The sequence below is a fragment of the Maylandia zebra genome, linkage group LG9, assembly GCF_041146795.1.
Source record: "Maylandia zebra isolate NMK-2024a linkage group LG9, Mzebra_GT3a, whole genome shotgun sequence".
Lineage (NCBI taxonomy): Eukaryota > Metazoa > Chordata > Actinopteri > Cichliformes > Cichlidae > Maylandia > Maylandia zebra.
The window spans coordinates 31262426-31280028 of record NC_135175.1 but is presented as its reverse complement, the minus strand read 5'-3'; positions in this window follow the sequence as shown (position 1 = coordinate 31280028).

The following is a 17603-nucleotide window of genomic DNA, read 5'->3' as shown; positions in this document are numbered from 1 at the left end:
TGGGTCCCCAGACCCCCAATAACGCAAAAAACTGCACATTCCAGGGTGGCCTTTTGTTGTGGGCAGTCTGAGGTACACCTGTGCACTACTCATGATGTCAGATCAGCATCCTGATGTGGCACACCTGTGAGGTGGGATGGATTATCTCAATATAGCAGATGTGCCCACTACCACACATTTGGACTGATTTGTGACCACTGTTTGGGAGGGATGGTTATATTGTGTATCTGGAATTAATTTTAGGTCTCTACGTCCACCCCATGGGGAATGGGAGCAAAAACAAAAGTGTTGCGTTTATATTTTTGTTCAGTGTATGTGTCAGGTTATATAAATTAGCAGACTTTCCCAGCGTTCTCTGTTTTAGTTCAAAATGTCTCTACATATTGTCATGGACCATAAATCCATCTCATTTCTGTTGGAGTTGACGATTGAAAAAAGGGCTTTTTAGAACTACACCAGGTGAAAAATGATCTGAAAGGATAATTGCCTGGTACCTTATATTTTTCACTGAAGGTGTTGAACCTTGTTGCCTATTTTTGGACATATTTTCTCCTTGGGAGCAAATAATTGATGAGAACACTTTGAATGATTGCACTTTCTTGGAAGTGTACAGGGTTTTGATGTTCATGCGTTGAACATGCCTCTGCGTTGAAGGATAAAGTCGGATGGAAGGAATTTGAGGTTAAATGATGAAGTCGGTATGAAAGAAAGACAGTTGCTGCCCAACTTTACAGAAAAAAAATAGCTGCACTGACATTTAACCTTTAAACAATGGTGGCTAAAAGCCAAGTTTTGGGCGTCTCAGTGATAGAGTTCATTTTTCTCTTCCTGGCTTGAGTTTAAATTGTAAATGCTGCGATGCAGAGACGAATTAAAGGAAAAGGTTTAATGTTCACCCTTGAAAATGCAGAGAGGGGATCTGGTGTTTTTGTAATGGTCATTTTGCTCACTCGGTCTAGTTGTCCCCTCAGAGGAAAGGTTTTTCTGCAATTACAAACTCGATCGGGATGATCATTTTTATCCTATGATGACACATTTCGATCCCGCTGGGAGTGGTCTCTTCCAGCATGACAGTGTTCGTTTTTATAGGGCACACGGGGTCAGTGGATGATTTGATTATTATGAAAAATGATGTGAATCATCTGCTACAGCTTTCACAGTTAATAGATCTCAACCAAATTTAACACCTATGGGAGATCTTGGATCAACACCAACATCAAAACACCAAGTGAGGGAATATCTTTTGGAGGAATGGCGTTCCAAACCCTTCAACGGAGTTTCAGAGTCTTGGAAAATCAATGTGAAGGTTGATTTTTAATGTGTTTCTCATCTGTGGGCAATACACCACACTTATAGCATGTGTTGGCTATGAATAAAAGACATTAAAACTTGTATAACCCAGTACATTATAATGTGTTGCGTATATAAGGCCGTTCACACGTATGTATCGAACCAAATCTGGAATAAATTTCCCCCTTCATAACTTCCTAACTACAGGAGATATCCACATGAATTTTTCAAGACTGCAAGACTGTGGGTTTTACCCCACATCTGTGCATAGATGTCACATTGCTGTCAATTCTAATATGTCAAATTAAAAATAATCAGAATAGTAAAACAGTATAATAAAAGATTGTATCACCTATGAAGCCTTATTCCATTTTTTAAAATTTTGACATTTTCAGAAACCCCCTAGTTAGACCCCCGAGCATGACAGCTGCAGCAGAAATGCATCTCACACATTTGACCCATACAGGCCTTTGCCCAACATCAGTAGTCATGTTTCTCTCAAATGTGACACAAGTGGTAAAAATATTTTCTGAAAATATGACAAACTAAAACACTAATGTGGTTTCTTTTCATCAAATATTAGCCGTTGGTTCTTTGGGATAATGACTTTGGCTCTTAAATCACTGCAGAGGAAGAAGTTGAACAAGTTGAAACAAGGACTCAAAATTGAAACAATGCCAGTTAAACCTCAAACAATGGGAACCATTTGGAAAACATTATGTAAATATAACATTTATCCTCGCCCCAAGCTTCAGTTTGAGGAAGGTTACAGACTCCTTGTGGATATGTGGAAGAATGAGTTGGTCAAATGCTTTAAGTACATTATGATTAGATGTGTGCAAAGCACTGTTTCCACTTTATCTGCTTCTATTAAAAAAAATCAACTCTTCCCTTTCTGCCAGCTTTAAAGGTGATATATTGACTACGGTTTTTAATGTTTTGCACTCAGTTTTTTATGGAAACATTTCATCATCTCTGCAACTAACTTAAAAAACAAACAAACAAGCAAAAAACACTTTTACACTAAATATTTGAAACCATCAGAGTTACAACTTCTAAAGTAGACCAAAAATATCTTCACCATTCAATAGACTTTAAACTTTAGGGAATAAAAATCCCCCAAAACTTACATCTCCAAGTATTTCCAGTATTTGGACATTTCAACATTTTCTGGAGCTATAAATGTTCACAATTTTTTGTTGCTTGTCCCTTGTGACTGAAAAAATGTCAACGTATTTTTAGACTGACCGTCCTGGCATTTTCGAGCTCAAGGAGAGGATTTGCTAAAGTATTTATAAAGATAGAGAATGAAAATACCTGCGTTAGAAAGCTTATACAGTGGAATCACTGGGGTTGTTCTTGCTCTAATGTCGCAGTCAGAGAGCAGCTCTGGTGATGTAATTGTCAATACATTGTTGTGCAATAAGGCGGGCTGAGCCTATAAATGGATCCTGGTCCTGCTGCCTCGTTTCTGCATCTGCAACATCTGGCCTCAATCTGACTTCACGCTCCACCGCCCCCTTGGGAGACGTGCTCCCCGGTTAGGTTTCACTCAGCTCCGTGGCTAAGTCTGCAGGGTCTGCTGGGGGTAACGGCGTCTGTAAGCCGTGTGGCGTGATAGAGAGTGCAGAGAAAAGGTCCATCAAGGCTGTAGGCGAGACAAAGACATGCATGTTGACACAGAGACACAACTTAGTCATTAAAGAGGAGGTTAGATTGACTCATATTCAGCCTCTAAAGATTTCATCAGAGGGACGGCATGTCTGACCCTGACCTTATTGCGAACCTTAAGCAAAAGAATACGTCTCAACCCTAAAATAAATCTTTACCTTTAAAGAACAACCTTCAAGGGCCCATAGCGTGATATAGAGGATTTAATCCCCACTTTATGATTAATACAGACCCAAGCTCACGGTCTGAGTGTAGTTCTGAATGGCAGCCAAGTTTTGATAGGGATACGAAGGGGAGAGCTGACCGACTCCCCCACAAAGTTACTCCCTCCTGCCTCAGTCGCCTTCCAAACTTCGTCTTTCACTCCCTTCTGGCCTCGTTTTCCTCACTCTCTTTGTCTCTTTGCCTCTGTTTCTTTCTCCCATTGTCCCTCAGTCCAAAGTTCTGATTTAGTTTAAAAATATATTCTTATTGTTATTACTATTATTACTGTAAAAAAAATGGCCCATTGAAGCTTATTATAAACTACTGCTATATAGTTATTCTGTTGCTTTATTGTCTGAGATTTTAGAAATTACTTTGTTGGACATCCTGGACTTACCAATAAAACCAGCAGCCAGAACTGCAAACCTTTCACTTTAATCACTTGGCTGTACAAGGTTTACAATTTACATGTAATAAATCTGAATGTAAGGGCTAAACAAAAGGGGCTTTGCGTACAACTGGATATTTGGCACACCAAAACCAAAGGAAGAACAGAAAATGCCAACCAAGAGTGAGACACCTTGTAAAAAAGAAAAGAAAATAATGTTTTCTGTATTACTGCCAGCATGAAGTGGTTTCTAAAGTGGCTCTATTCAGCTCATTTACTGCTCCTTATTTCTATCCATGGACTTGAGTAGACTAGAGTAGCTTTGCATGATTCACAGTTTAAAATGATCCTTATCTATCTGTTGCTGGGCCTCAGTGCAGCCCTTCGGTTCATCTTCTCAAACAACATGTTTTAGCTCCCCTACTCTTAACTTTCTTCTGATTGGTTGCTCCTGCCCCCGCGCCTTCAACAGTTAGATCCAGAAGCAGTGAGAGATGAGAAAACTAAACCGCATTAGTCTGATGCATAACCAGCTAAATAATGACAATGGGCCTCACACAGCTCATGAGGCTTCTCTGTATTAGTCTAATTTTCTCCATGTTAGAGTAAGTACTTCTGATACTGCCCTGAAGCTCTTAAAAGAAGACCAGTCCAGTTTAAACTGGTTACTGTCTAGTAACTAGTGAGTTCTGAAATTGGGTTTTGAGGTTTAAATAGGCCAGAACAAAATTATGTTTTTGATAATATTGGAGTTTGATCTGTTTTGCTCATTTACAGCTCTGAATGTATTTTTTATACTTGGACTCTACTGGAGAGCCTGTTTTATTATATATTATACAGTGTATTTCTTGTAGTTTTCCATTCATATTGTATTATGGTCTTGTGTGATTGAATGTTGTAAATTTTATTTGTGTATAGTGAATGTAAAAACCCCACAAGGGACAAGGGTTGGACATGAGCATCAGCTATAAACTCTATGTGCAGCACATCAGTGTCATTCTCAGCTCCGTATTGGGACTATGTTAAACGGCAAGTGAGATTTCAATATAACCACAGCAGTCTGTGAAGCTGGTTGAGCAACAGTCCTGCAGACATCCCAGATCTCCTCAGGCTGGTTGTGCTGAGAAATCCAACCAAACTGGCAAAGATTAAAAGCAAAGATGTTTTGTTTCCTTTTTCTAGTTCACTTAGTCCTGTAAGCACACATAGTTTTAGTTTTTAGTTTACTATAATGACCTTGGTTGTTGTGGCCCCTCAGTTCATTGTGTGTCAGAGATGATTGTTTTTATCTCCTCTGACTTTGAGCCAACTTTCTCCTGATTGATGACGATTCAGATTCTGATTGATTCTGATTGAATACCCCTCATAAATAGAAGATCTTCAGAGCCTGAAAAGGCTGTATTAAAGTTTTGTAGTCATGTAATTGCTAATCACATGATGTTAACTTGCCATGCCAGTATGAACACATGACACTGTAGTGTCAAAACGATAAGGCCCCAGTCACAATGGCCTAAAGACTGGTTGGCAATCATCTGACAGCCACTGGTCCAAATGGGAAAATGAGTATTCCCTGACCGATTAGTAAGCGGTTATTGGAGGGTGATGGCAGTCACTGTGAAACTGATTATAAAGCCCCAGTCAAACAGGCCTACAGGCAAGTAAGTAACCCACTGGAAACAGAGAAGTTTGCCTTCAAAATAAAAGCTGCACCTTGCACAACCTTTACTTTGAAGGTGAACATTCTCCCTTTCCACTTTGTTTTGCACTTTGTACTTTAATTTTACTCCAGCACAGATATTGGTCAGCAAGTTTTTGCAGACAAGTTAGCATCTTCACTGCAAACTACAGGTGACCGCTGCAGTGCAAGAGGGAACAAATCAGTCAAAAGGAGGTTTTGGTGCAGCGCCCTTTTTGCAGCCAATTTCACCTCCAGGAATCATCTGCAAACCAGTCAAAGAATACCAACTTCTCCCTCGCATTTCCTTCACATGCACTGACCTCATTGTTTCAAAATGGCCTTGTTTAAATGTCCAGGTGTGACTGTCTGCATGAAATAAACAAGACTATAAGCACAAAGCAAGAGCTTGTCTGGAACACAGTGTAAAGATAAAACCATCCAATCTTGGAGGCACAGAACAAGAAAACGGTGTTGTGTGAGCAACTCACAGCGTGCATCAGGATGGACTTTGATTGTTTTGAACTGACTAAGTTTCCATGCCAGATGCTGGTGCTCTCTGCTGTTTGTAACTGTAATGTTTAATGACGTGCTGGCAGTATTTTCTCAATTCAGAATTCTTCCCGTGATTCAGATCAGCTGTGCTTACCCCAGGCAGTCAGTTCAGATCGATATATTTTCAAGAGTAGAAATCCATTCAGATAATCACATTAGGGGAGCAAAGAGCTGTTCACACAACAACCATTAATTTGAGGATTTAAAATTAAAGTTTTGATTTGCATTAACAAGTTTATGTCTGTGGGAAATTAGTGTAATTAGAGCAAGCGAGTGTGAACCTAATTCTAAAGCTTTTGGAAGCCTATTAAAGCCTAAAGCCTGTTATTATAAACATACACGTTATTAGAAAAGGAAAACAATCACTCCCTCTCTCCCCTTTTCTCTCTTTCTTGTATTGAGTTCTTGCCAAAGAAAACACCCTCCTACCACAAACACTCACACACTGTATTCGTTTTATCCATGCCAGTGGGAAGAACAGGACCCATAGCTGAACAATATCACTGATATCTGCCACATGCACATGCACCCCTCGGAAAAAGAGAGGTGGGACAATCGAGGCTGCCAATAGGCACACCGGAAAGCTGAGATCTGACCAATGAGCAAACAGGAAACTTTTGGGGACTTTCCAAAGTTTCTGTCTCCACTTGTATTTGTCAGATATTTTTATGTTGCTGTGTGGACTGTTCTGCATGTAACAGGCCCTAACTCCTACTCCCTTACTTGTATGTACGTGTTTGTACGCGTGTGCGCATGTGTGTGTGTGTAGGCTCCACTTCGCCATGTGTGTAAAGGCTCTAACGTCACTGCTGCTGGCTCCGTGCTTCGTTTCATTTCAGGAATCAGGAGTTCAGAACGGGCAATCGAGGAGTCCACTACTCCCCAGAGAAAGAGAGAGAGACCCCACTCCTTACCCACACACACACACACACACACACACACACACACACACACACACACACACACACACAATTAACAACAATGTGTGTACTTACTGATGCTGTGGGGACATTTATAGTGCAATGTAAATGTTTACATTTTAGTTTGCAGTCTCAGTTCAAGGTAAGGTTTAGGGAAGTCATAGTTATAGTTAAAGCGAGTCTCTGAATGAATTTCAGTCAGTGTCCTGATGGAAACATGCCTGCGCCTGTAAGTAGTTTTTAAACCTGTGCCGTTTTTCTCGAGGTTTGAGTGTGTTTGTGTGCACTTGTACAACTATCAGTGTGAGGATCAGTCTGACTTCTTCACAATCAGATTTAGGACATTTTGGAAAAGTGGGCACATTATGGTACAATCGCAGAGTCACTGAGAATTAAGACTCTAAGTTCTAAGATTAAGGTTAGAATTAGATGCAGGTTAGAGTTGAGTTAAACGTGCGTGTGATGAAACTCATTGTGGAGACCTAAAGGTTGTTATTTGTAGCCTAGTTGAGTGGCCAACACTGTTATACAGTAATGCAAGCACAGGGCGGCTGTGGCTCGGGACGTACTGAGCCACACCAGTCAGCACGCGCATCTGCAAATGTTAGACAAGGTGCTTAGGTATAGAAAAAAGTACTGGTCCGTTTTAATTGGGGAAACGCTAGTTGATGGTGGAGTTGATCTCTCTTTCTATGTTATTCTCCTCCAGAGAAATAAAGAAGAAGAAGTAGGACGAATCAACAATACCAAATGGGGCAGTCACCATCCTTACTAGATGCTCTGGTGTGACATGCGGTTACTACACAGGTTACAGAGCATGGTTTCATGCGTGTCATAAGACACATTATAGTAATATGATTTCATGGCAGGTGCAAAAAGCAGGTTCCATAAATGCTAATTATTAGATTTTAAATATTTTAACAGTAAAGCAAATTGTGCATTTAGACACAGGGCTAAGCAGGAGCAGGTTATGGTTAAGGTTACTGTAAAGACATCCTTGTCTCTCTCAGTGTATGCGTGTTTTGGCTTTATCAGTTGTAGATGTCAGTATGTTGTCCTTCCATAATGTCTGCATACTTTTGGCACAGAGTGTGGATAGCAAGTACTGTGATTATAGTCGGATAGAGGGAATAACCTGGTTCCCAGTAGTCCAACTCCTTGAAATTATTATTCTGCCTATCAATCCCATAACGACTCTGACACTGATCACAACAAAGAGGGGAAATACCTCAACAAACATGCACGAACATTTAATCCACAGCATGCAACTAATTTGCATGAATGGAATTTCTTTATTGCTCCTTAGCTGTGGTGACTCTCAAAACGGAGCCAATGAGAACCCAATGACAATCCAGAAGTTAGTTGCATTTTGCTCTGTTGCTTGTGAAGCTTGCACACAAGAATTTCACTCGCATGTGCTGCACCAGTGTACCAGCACAAGTGATTTATTTTATTTTAAGAGGATCAATAAGGAATTGAATTAATAAGTGATATCAGTAATGGAATCGGAATTGCTAAATTCTTATCCGTTCACATCACTAGTCCCGCATGGAAAGCACATGATTACCACTTCTCGGATGAACTCCTTACCAGACAGTTCAGGATTTCCAGCATGTCTTGACTGCACAGCTGTGTTATGTTCATGCCACTGCATCTCACTGTGCTTAATGTCAGGATTTCAGGGTGACTTTTACAAAACGTGAATATTCGTCTCCTCCTGTGTTAGCGTTCTTTTTGCTTTGCATTATTGTTTGTTTGATTAGCTAAACCTGTCGGGTTTCAAGTTTCAGGTCATGCAGAGCCACCCTGCAACATTTCTTTAAAGGAACTTTGAATTGATTGTTACTTCAGTGGTTGCAAACCCTTCTGTCACTGGGATAGCGTAGCAGCCAGTCATGATACCGCCACCATGCTTTACAGCAGAAATGAGGTATTTCTTTTAAACACGTCTTTAATTAAGGAGTAAAACTCTTCAGATTTTAAATCTCTTTTGCAAGATTTTTCCTTGGCCTTGATAAACAGAATTATTTGCATGTTTTTGAAGAGGGAAACAATAGTTACAAAAGAAAACCCACACAAACATCAGAGAAAATTCCAACTCCACAGAAAAGGATCCTGTCAGTGTCAAACCACAGTGCTGACAGTGCTAAGCCATCCAGGATTTGATGCTGGTTTGCAGTATTATTCTTTCCACTAAATGTAGCATTGTGTGTTTTACCAGAAAGGCAGATTTGTTTTGTCTCGTGTGTATACACAACATTGCTCTAGAACACAGGTGTCGAACTCCAGGCCTCAAGGGCCGGTGTCCTGCAGGTTTTAGATGTTTCCTTGATCCAACACAGCTGATTTAAATGGCTAAATTACCTCCTCAACATGTCCTGAAGTTCTCCAGAGGCCTAGTAATGAACTGATCACTTGATTCAGGTGTGTTGACCCAGGGTGACATCTAAAACCTGCAGGACACCGGCCCTCGAGGCCTGGAGTTCGACACCCCTGCTCTAGAAGTACTGTGGAAAAGCCATGTGCTTCCATATAAACTGTTCTTATCCATTAAACTGTATTTACAATCACCAAGGGAGCTCATCTGTTTGTAAGTAGGATTATCAAAAAAGTTAAGGGGGATTCGCATTTTATGTGGGTCAACTTAGAAATCATTCCATTTATGACATCCAGAGCTGGATCCAGAATTTGTTTCTTTACCAGTTTTGAGAACGTTTAAAACTGGATATTTCAGATTAAAATGGGAGACATTGTCTTGATCATACCCTGGGCCTCGATGCATGCATGGTGCAGAGGAAATGTTCAGGCTAACTGGAGGTCTGCTGTCTCTGTTTGCTCGTGTTTTTATAGCGGACAGATGGAAACAGATTACAGCACATTGTAGACATGTTTGGGTCTGCAGGTGTTTTGTTGTTCCCCCTTTTGTTTGTTCTTTACCTCTTTCAGGAATGGTTGGTACTAAATTTCCTCCATTTGAAAATAGTTTGCCCCGTTGTGGATTAATGGACTCCCAAGACATTTGATAAGCTTTTATGGCCTTTCCAGGGTTTGGTGATGTTTTATGCTTCTTATAAATGTCATGACATTAAACCAGCCAATCTTTCTTCAGATAGCCTTCGTACGTCTTTATTTGCAGGGATGGGCACCTATGCAACCCAAGTTTTCAATCTCACCCCTTGTAATTAAATACTTGACTCTGTGTAGTTTTTGGAAAAGTCATGAGCACAGAGGTCCACTTAGTTTTTCCAGTCTTAACTGTAAGTTATTACTCAGCTTGTTTTCAGGCATGAAAACTGCATTTATTTGTGTGTGTGTGTGATTAGTTTGGTCAAATTGTTTTTGTCTGTAACTAAGATTTATGTATTCATGAGTAATCAGTGCAGAAATAATTCCGCAAACCTTTTCTCCAGCTCAGGCTCAAGGTTGAGATTTTATGGTGTCCGCATACTTTTGGCTAGATTTGTATGCGTGTTTGCATGTCGAACGTGTCCTTGTGCAGTCTGAGGCCCACATTGTGGTTTTCTGTTCCTCCCTACCAATCTTTCTCTGTCCTCCCTCTGCCTTTCTCTCCCTCTGTTTCTGCAGTTTCACCCTCCCTCCACCTCTTTTCAAATTGCCTTACACTCCCTTTTCTCTCTTTGCCGGTCAGGAAGAAGTGAACAATATGACCTTTAGTCGCAGCGATAACATTCTCCCTCATGAATTCCCAACTGCTCCGGCTTTCATTTCACATTCTCACCAGTTTGTTTTCGCTCCTGGCAGCTCTGTTTTCCCAAGAAATGATCATCCAGGCACCCGGTGATTAACGAGCAGCACGAGGGGGCAGGGAGCAAGTCGGGCCTCTGCAGGGTCACACATAGGCAAACCGCACAGGCGCTAACTATACTTCCATGCTATAGAATGTCTCATCTGTATTCTTATCTTCTCTCATATGTCCCACTCATAAATGCAGTGGGAGGTTTTCAAAGTGGTGTGAATGGTGAGAGCTGCATGTTTTTAAATCTCCATGTGGGGCGAATGGAAATGTTTGCAAATGAGACCCAGAGGCAGGGATGACTTAAGCCAAACTGCGTCCCTGGAGCACAATTTGAGCTGCTGGGAACCCCCCATTAAAACCCCAGTTCAACCTATCCTGTCACTTTTAAGTAAAAGCTAACTACAGTAGATACAGCTGACTACACACGGCTACATTATTATGTTTTGTCTGGAGCGTCTCTTACGTCAGTCAGGACACCTGTACGGAGTAATGTTTATGATTTCGACTTGGAGCTTCTTTGGAAAATGTGGTAATAACACAGGACGTTCCTAAAGATATAACCCTGCTTAAGATAAACAAGTTTATTTTGAACATTTACAAGAATTAAGTAATTGACACATATGGACATTCAAAGAAATAACATCACAACATATTAATTGTACAAATAATTCAAAATGTATGTTTGAAAGGAATTAAGAAGTGTAAACTTATATGATTCTACACCTTCTTCCTGTAAATGATCACAATATTCTTAATTTTTAAAGTCTTGAGGTTAAAGTGAAAAATCAATCAGGATTGGATTCTTTCTAATGAACAGCGAGGGCGGCTCTAAAAGAAAACATTTAAAAATCTTGGGGAGACACTGCTGCCTTTATCTGTGACCTCTGTAAACACTCATTTGATGAGTTTATGTTATTAAACGATAGTTTCAAGTCTGGTTTAATGTAACGCAATGTCCATTTTGTATGTTCTGAGTAACTTTAGCGTAAAAAGACATTAAATAGAATTACATTTGCCCTGTATTCAAATTATTAACTGAAAATTTACACTTACCACTTCATCAGGTACACCTTGCAGGTACTGGACCCCTTTTCTTTCTAGAGCTGCCTTAATTCTTCATAGAATAGCTTCAACAAGATGCTGGAAACTTGGAGACTTGGTCCACATTGCCACATTGCATCGATGATGCAGTCCTCCTGCACTGAGATAGTGACATGATCCTCAGACGATGGATACACTGTGGTCATAAAGGGACGGACAAAGGCTGTGGTGTTTAAACGATGCTCAGCTGGCACTACACTGAATCGTCAGTGCAGGATGGATCTGTGTTTTCATGCTGTTTGCTCCAGTTTCCGACCAACTGAATGTTGCAGCAGAAATCATGAATCATCAGACTAAAGTCCTGTTGTTAAATTTGTTGAGCCCATGGAATCTGCAGCCTTATGTCTGTCGAGTCAGCATTCTGCAACAGCTGCAACCATAAGCTAGATGAGAAAATAGATGAATGGTGTGTTTCTTAAAATTAAGGCAGATATATTGATTTTTCACTCCCTAATTTTTATAACCCAGTACGTGACAATAACAAAACTATCAGAATATCTGTAGAAATATAATAATTTTACTCTGAATCTCATCTTATCTTAGTTTACTGTGTCGCTTGTGCATAATTATACAAGAAGAACAACTGCACAGTTATTTTGGGATTACCACTTGGGTATTATAAACATAATATAGATATGTAATTTTTAAATAGCAAGGGTTGTGGCAATATAAATAGATCACAACACCACATAAAGTTAGGAGGCCAGTTTACAAAAGCCAAAGAATTCACATATCTGATAGTGCACAGCTAAAGGTTAAAGGTTAATGTACTTGTCATCATCGCTGATTACTTAGACTTCACAGGGTTACATTTGGGGATTAGTCTATAGATTTTTTCTACATTTCCCAGAGTCTTTGACATGTGGCAGTTCTCGTGAGCCTGTGATTTATTCCCTGTTGAATTGCAGACTTTGAAGGATCCAGCCTCTGATCTGCAGACAGAATGCATGCTGGGATAAGCTCTTGGCTCTGCAGTGGCTCTAAATGGGATTAAGTGGTTGTGGAAAAACAATAGCTGAGAGAATATTCATGCAGTACTTGCACTCACTCGTGTGGCTTGTTTAGCGTCAGGCTGCAGCTGTGTCACTGACCCACCACCCACTCGCTCAGAAAAAGAGTGTGTGGTAATGAAGTCCTTATGGGCAATTACACGCTAATCAAGTGTGCAATCAAACACTGAGCATGCCCCGTGGCCAAGAGAATAGGTTTCCTTTCAACATGTGGGGGAGTGTGCATTAAGAAGTAATCCCCTGGGAAATATTCAGGATCAGACTCTTCAGTTTGTGCATTCTGATGATTTTTTTTTTTTACTCTATTTTTACTTCTGCATCAACACAGCATGTGTCTTTATTTTATGTGAAGGAAAACATAAGAAAAACCAGGTGCTGCTAATTGCAAATATTATTCTCATATTTTCCCATTTAACATTTACTCTTCTGAGTCAGCACAGATGTAGGCGTAAGTTACTCTTCTCTTGCACGCCTGTGTTTTTGACGAGGAAGATTTTTAGTAATCACAGGTATGCTGAGACTGACTCAATGCAAAGAGGATAGGCAAGATCATCTGAGCACTCAAGTAACCATGCTATTTCATGCTACACTACAGGAAATAGTGGTTGGGGACCACAGCACAAGCAAAATTACTACAACTGAACTTGCCGTCTCATTGCCTTTGAAAACAGGCTGTGTAACACTGTAATGAAATGCCTGTTTTTACACAAGTTTACATAAATGGCAAATGGTGAAATTCAATGTGTGATAAAAAAAAATGCTGGAAAAAACACACTCAGAAAAATATAATATGGGAAAGCGTCATTTTGTTGGCCTTTTTTGTTTTGCTTATAGTATATGAAGTCAGTTTGGGGTACTACAGCAATTAACAGTGATACATCAGCAAATACTGCAATGCTGTTGCTGTCTACATACACAGGAATTCACATTAATGACCACATTCAGAGTCCAGCCTGAGGCACAGCGAGTGATGCTGCAGGACAGCAGTTTAAACTGTGTATAAGTGACATAGTTTCTCCATGACATTGCTTTTATATACAAACATGGCCAAAATACTGTGAACAACTGTGAGTTGTCTGCCTACAATAATGAATAATAGCTTGCAAATCTTCTGGAAGCTAAGTGACTGCAGTCAGTCCAAGTCAGACTGACTGTTTGGGGACAGGTCGCCCTCACTAGATGATCTGTGCAACAGGGGCGGATCTACTGTGGTGGCATCGGGTGGCGTGTGCCACCCTAAAAATCGTTCAGCCAATAGCATCGAAACAGCTTTATTTCTTGTTGCCAGTAGCAACCAAAGCCTATGATTTCACCAGAGCACATTTTGAATCAACACCATGGGCATTTCGAATTTCAACAAAGGTGCTTGATTCCTAAACTTTGGAAATGGAAAGACGGTGAGAGTTATTAAACCAATAAATCATGAACAAAAATTCTCCAGATTTTTTAAATGTTTTGTAAATTTAAGCACAGTTTGATTATTACTAATAAAAAGAGTGTGAAACAAAATTAGAGTTGTATTTCTAACTGATCCACCTCATGTTCTGTAGCCTTCTGGGTTTTATATTTTTGGGCTACATGCTGGTTTATTATATAGGCTATACAGTACATAAAATCAAAAATGTAACTAGTTATTTGGGCTAAAGCCAATAAGAAAGTTACAGACTATGTTTATATGAAAGGTGTATACTTACTGCATTTGATGTATTTTAACCATATATAATACATATGACAGAATGTAAAACCTGTACAAATGTAAAGAAATGGCTTTGATTTTGCCACCCTGTTTGATTCCAGTGCCACCCTAAAAAGATTTCTCTAGCTCCACCCCTGCTGTGCAGTCACCTTTAAGTTGAAAGTGCTCACCCAGAGGTTGAGGCTGTTATGTGCTAAACCTCTGAACACGTAGTTGGTCACTGCTACTATTTCCAGTGAATCACTAAAGGTGAAAAAAACAAACAAGCAGGTTGCAAAAACCAATTTTTCTTAGTCTTAAAGAGGCTTCAGTCCTGTTTTTATTCTAGTGTGAGTGAACCAAATCAAGTTTGAGTTGGGTGCCTGTTACAATTACTGTTTTCTTAGATCTTTTATTTTAACAGCTTTATTTCCTGTGACATCTTTGAATATTTGATTCATGTTGGTCATTGATGAGTTTCAGTGTCGCATCAATAGTTTTTGGTTTGTGTCGTGGAAGTTTAAGTTCATTCCTCCTTCTCCACTTTTCCCTCTTCTTCGTCTTCAGGTTTAGTTTGAGTCCTCGTGTCTCCATGTTCAGTATGTTTCCTATTAAAATGTAGTTATTAGAAGTGAAAGATTGCAATCAAATCAAAGCATATAATCTTAACCTTGTGAGAGCTAAGTCATCATATGATGACATTAACTCTACACTATCAGAACATGTATTACTGTTTTTACATTTTTTGGCAACTCGGAGACAAAAAGAAATAACTACCCTGACATGTATCAAATATATTTACATTTTTCCAAGGCATGTGGTTAGAGTTGAGGTTCTCATCAAGTTATTATTCTCGCACCAATGTGCCAATTCCTGTGAACCCTGAAACGCAGTAGAGGCAAATTAATGATGGGAAATGTATTTATTATTGAAATAAAATACCCATCCTAGTCAGATGGCAAAATGTGAAATGAAACGTAATTTATCCATTTGTATTCATGAGCACGAACTGTCATGAACTGTTGTGTGACAATCAGCAAGATTTTGAATCTCACGTATTTTCAAAAGGAAGTATATTTCATGTCTGCAGCACATATGTGGTCCAGACAAAGCGGGGACGCGCCACCAAGAAAACCGAAGTTTAGAAGAAGCGGCAAGCATTGCATTTTAACACAAGCAAAGATCTTTTTTAAGCCTAACCGAGGCACTTTTGATATCCAAACCAAACCAAGTAATGGATTCAATGGATTATTTATTAAAAATAATAAAAAATGATGTGTGGCTCAATCTCGGGTCCCTGGTGTGAGCAATGAAATTATTTCTTTTATGTTAATGTCTAATGTCAGTTGGCAGAACAAAAATCATATTCAGTGACAGGCAAAACTGTAAAATTCAAATCTATAAATTAAAGGTCGTAACTACCTGCTGTGAGACTGTGTGGGAATATCACAATGATACATATAAAAATATAGCTGGTATCATAAATTACACCACTGGGTCACTTGAAGGAAACCGACCACATCTAAACTTAAGAAAGAGCAGCTTTTTAAACTTTTCTCCTTTCTAGCTCTCCGTAGTTGTGAACATACACGTGTTCATTGTTTTACACAAGATCCTGTGCAGCAGGAGGGTCTGTACTTTACAATGTAAAGCACCTTTGGGATGATAGTTGTTCTGATTTGGCGCTAGATAAATAAAACTGAATTGAATTGAATAGCAGCTAACTGAAATTAAAACATGTGTTTAGAAAAGACAACAGGAAAGAGTCATAATTCACATTTTGGCAGTGAAATATGATAAATCTTCAAAGAAAAAAGACCCACCCGTGTTAGAGACATTGCTGCCTTGCAGTGTAATGTTATACAATCTTTTCCCCTCTGATTCCTTCATGCTTTTCATCAGCAGGGATCTCCTGAATACCTCCTCAGCTGTGCTCATTGCAGGCTTGATGATGCAGGTTTGGTTGTTCATAGCATGCAACGACAGAAAGACCTGTTTGTCAGGGAGAAGCATATTTTTGCCATTTCTTGATCACATGACCAGGCAGGCATGTTGTTTACTGTCACACAAGCACCTGATGAATTTCTGGTCCCTTGCCAGCTTTGACTTGAAGAAGAAAAAACAAACGAACAAGGAAACCTTGGGATGGGAAGCCAACCTATTTCTTTGATATCCAGTGTGAGATCGGCTCAGACTGAAGCCAGATGGAGAAAGTCTGGCACAAGTTTCTCGCTCTGCACATGTTTTTACTCTCCAAAATGTCAAATAAGAGACACTGATTAAAATCGGTCTTAAAAACTAAGTCGAGGAATTAAAAAATATTGAAGTGCAAATCTATCACATTCACTACAGAACAATTTGGTTTTACATCGTTTATAGAAATATGGTAGTGATAAATAACATCAACCCATATGCGTAACGGTGGATTTACTGGCTGAAGGTTTGCGTGCATTGGAGGATTTGGCGCCATCTCCTGTGGTAGACTTTTATTGTGAAATTCAATACCAGTTCATTAAATGCTGCTAAAAAATAAGTGCTAGCACGTGCGTGCTGTATATTTGAAAGACTTAGAATACGTGTAATAGACATACACGCTTACTTACTTAGAAATGACAGCAGTGGGATGAAGAATAAAATAAGTACATTATAGGCAATTATAATAAATGCTAATTTAGTGACTATACTTTATGAATGTGTGATCCATAGCGAATTAACTGAATAAATAATTATGTAAAGTCTAATTAAATCACTCCGGAATATTTGTTTTGTTATTTCAAATATTCCAATCATAATAAATAAACCCCTATTTCATTTTTAATATCACTAATGAGTGTAATCTACGCTCCTAATAACAATAATTAAATGTGAATATCAGACTTACTGTTGGCTCATGATGGACATTTAAGGGTAAAAGCAACACACATACAGATGTGAAAAATGAAGTACACCCTCACTGTTTGCATAAAAAGTAGTAAGGTAAGTAGAAGCTGGGTCCTGCTAATTAATTCCACCTGATTATCTGATCACCAGCAAATGTGAAAACATCTATAAAAGCAGCAGTTTGGGCAGTTTTGCTGGTGAGGACCATTCAGGTATGACACAGAGAAAATACATCAGCAATGATCTTAGAAAAGCTGCCCATCAAACTGGGAAGGGCTATGAGGTCATTTCCACCCTGTCTGAAGTCTACCCCATCAATGCAACTTGAACCTTGTCTTTAGAATCACATAACAGAGCTTATTTAATGAGGATAACATATGCAGTGAGGGGCAGTTCTCTGTTGATGCCAGAGGTTGGAGGAGAATACCCAGACAGCTTTGAGCTGACGGGAACACAACAGCAACTCAAGTAACCCTT